Source organism: Nannospalax galili, unplaced genomic scaffold (genome assembly GCF_000622305.1).
Source record: "Nannospalax galili isolate Female #2095 unplaced genomic scaffold, S.galili_v1.0 scaffold843, whole genome shotgun sequence".
NCBI classification, from domain to species: Eukaryota; Metazoa; Chordata; class Mammalia; order Rodentia; family Spalacidae; genus Nannospalax; species Nannospalax galili.
Window position 1 is genome coordinate 593,628 of NW_008349585.1, and position 3,776 is coordinate 597,403.

The following is a 3,776-nucleotide window of genomic DNA, read 5'->3' on the forward strand; positions in this document are numbered from 1 at the left end:
TACAAAGCAAGCCTCTTTCTCTAAAATTTTTTTTTTTTTTTTTTTTTGTCTTTTTGGAACAGGGTCTCCCTGTAGCCCCAGCTGTCCTGGAACTCACTATGTAGACCGGGCTGGCCTCGAACTCACAGAGATCCGCTCTAAATTTTTAAAATATTAAAATATCATATCTTTGCACTTAGTTGAAAAGGGTCCAAAAGACCCTAAGAATGAAGTCCTGAGAATTCAGGGTGGACTTTCTGTGCGGCTTGTTGCTATGTAGTTTCTCACTCCCAGCTAACCACTCTTCCGGTGGACCACTAGATCATCATTTTCCATCAACACATGGACCAGGGCAACACATAGCAGATGTGAATCCCAGTATAACCTGAAATTCTAGTTGCTGTTTTCCCCACAGTTACCAAGCATTGAGTCCCAATTGAGTCGTTTTGAGATAGGATCAGTCCATAAATAAACTTTACAGGGCAAAATCAAGGGGGGGGGGGGAACGGATCCTTCCTTAATATAGATTTTACTTTTTCTAATATTTTTCACTTGCTAGACAGCAGGAAAAGTACATTACATGAAATATGCAAATCCAAGACAAAACAAAAGCAGTATCTGCATGATCCAGGCTATACGCTCCTGGAAGGAATAATGAATTCATTTCAATGATTTCATCAAGGGCTCAAGTTTTTCCTTTCTCTTTTTGCATCGCTAGGGATTATGTGCAGTCTCCTTCATGCTCAGCATTGTTCCGAACGGCTGCACCCCCAGCCTATTTGATTTTCACTGTGTCATCTTCTGCCTGCCCTTTCTTGTTCCAAAGCTTGTTTACCTCAGGGTTGAAAGATAAGCTGATAGTCATCAGGTTGAAGAAAAGGGAAACATTTTCCTCTGCTTTTATCAGGTAAGAGGAGAAGGTCCTGCAGGTTTCCTGTCTCTTTGACTAAAACTGATTCACATGCTTTACGCTGAAGTGATCCTAATTGGCACTAATCAAGATCGCTGCAGCAAGAGAGGTTCTGCTCCCCTTAAAGCTTGTAGCTACTCAAGATCTGAGCGAACAGGTTCTGCTAGCAAGGAACAAAGCTGGGATGTAGACTACAGGGAGAGATAGCTATTGTATAGGAAACAAATAGGATCTGCTAAGCAAGTCTTTCCGTAGGGAAAAATCAGACACCCAAGCACAAAACTGTAGCGTCCTGGGCCATTTAACTTAGGGGCAACTAGGCCCACATGTGTTCTTCATTCCAGAAGATTTATTTTGGGGGCTGGAGAGATGGTTTAGTGGTTAAGAGCGCTGGCTACTCTTGCAGAGGACCAGGGTTTGGTTCCCAGCACCCACATAGTGGCTAACAACTATCCGTAACTCTAGTTCCAGGGGATCCAATGCTCTTTTCTGACCTCTGTGGGCATTGCACATCATGGGTACAGTTATGTGCAGACAATGCACTCATACACATAAAATATAAAAAAATAAACTAAACTAAAAGGTTTATTTTGTAGCTGCCTAGGGAGGCAAGGATGTGGGAATAAGACAGATGTGGTCTTAAGATGAGTACTTAACCTTAGAGAGATTAAATTACATTTCAGCTTTACTCCCTTATTAGATGGGGAATAACAGTATACATCTGTGATAAATACTAAATCCTGATCATATGAACTGCCTAGAGCACTATCAGCCTTTTATGAATATCAAGACCCTGATAAAATGCTAAATTTTATTTTTTGTGTGGAAGCAAATGCTTGATATGTTATTGGAATTTTTGTATCGTCTGATTAAAATAACAGAATTCTAGATTAATGAAATATAAAAACCCAGTTATTTAGATGCTCAGAATGATTTGTCAATAATAATGTCATTAATTTACTTTCTGTCTTATACTATAGATTTGCCTTTCCTGATATCTTATATAAATGGAATCATACAATATGTGACCTTTTGTGACTGGCTTCTTTTATGTAGCATAGTGTTTGTGTTGGGGAATAACACCCCACTGTATGATTATATACCACAACTTGTTTGTCTATTTATCAAATGAACAATGGGTTGTTTCCAACTTTCTGCTGTTTAAAATAATCCTGCTGTGAATACTGGTGAGCAAGTTTTTGTGTGGTGTGTGTTTTCACATCTCTTGGGTAACTAAGAATGGATTTGTTGGATCGTCTGTCAACTCTGTCCTTAACATTTTAAGAAACTGCCAAAGTTTTCCAAAGGAGCTGACCATTTTACTTCCTCAATAGTTATGAATGAGCGTTATGATTTTTCCACATACCCATCAACCAACATTTGTTATTTTTTAAAAAAACTATAGTCATTTTTATGAATATGAATTGGGTATTTCACTGTGATTTAAATTTGCATTTTCCTGGTGACTAATGGCCTTAAGAATCTCTTTATGTGCTTGTCATCTGTATGTCTTATTTAGTAACATGCCTATTCATATCCTTTGCTTATTTTAAAATTCTTTTATTTATGTTGCAGAATGGTAAGAATTCTTTATATATTCAGAATACATGTATGTTGTCAGGTGTAAGAATTGCACCTGGGCTTCTCTTTTATTTTTTTCCCTTTCTTTTCATCTTTCTTAATGGCGTCTTTTTAAAGAACAGTAGTTGAAACATAAGCTATGTGTCTAAATTATTTTTATTTGTATTTATTATTACAGGAGAGCACACGTGTGCCATGCTATGTGTGTGCCACAGCTTGTATAGAGATCAGAGGACAACTTTGTGGAGTTGGTTCCCTTCTTCCACCATGACATGACTTCCAGAGACTGAACTGAAGTCATTAAGCTTTCACAACAAATACCTTCTGCACCCACTGAGCCATGTTTTCAGCTCTTCCAATTAAAAAATGTATTTATTTTATTTTTTATGTGTATGCATGTATTGCCTGCATGTATGTAAGTGCACCTGTGTCATGGAGTTACAGATGGTTGTTAGCTGCCGTGTGGGTGCTGAGAACTGAACCCAGGTCCTCTTCAAGAACAGTCAGTGCTCTTAACCACTGAGTCATTTCTTTAGTCCCTCTTCCAAATTTTTAATAAAATTTAAAATTTATTTTTATTTTTATGTGTATGACTATTTTGCCTACATGTACGTAAGTGTACCATGTGCATGCCTCATGCTCTAGGGGGCCAGAAGAGGGTGTTGGATTCCCTGGAACTGGATTTAAGGACAGGTGCTTAATGTGGTTAATGTGGGTGCTGAGAACTGAACGCAGGTCCTCTGCAAGAGCAGCAAGGTGAGAGCAACAAGTGTTCTTAACCACTGAGCATTCTCTCACACCCCTCTTCTAAATGTTTCTCACAGTAATGGTGTGGTGTTATTATTCTTAGTTTGAAAATGAGAATATTGACTGTAGAGAGATTGAAAGCCCAAGACTGAATGGCTGGTCAGTACAGAACCTGGGTTTATCTGACTGTAAAAGTCACATGTGATTATTTATAATACGTGGCCTGAATAGAGTGAGGGAATGCTAGTAAAATTATTATGATATAAAGGACTTGATAAATTATTAGAAAATGATGTGTAAGTCTTTTAAAGAAAATGAAATCTATTGAAAGATATTTTAAAAAGTGAGGTAAATTAAAAGAAATGAAGAACTGTGCAATGTTCTTGGATCATATAATGTGCATTTATTGTATTGCTTAAGAGTATTCAATTCTCAAGCAAAATAAAGCAAATAAGACTGATGAAACTTTAGAGATATTACATACAGATAAGTGCTTAATACGTAGCACAAGAATGTGCTAAAGAAATAGAAGGCGTTAAGAGGTCCAAGAGGTAACTAG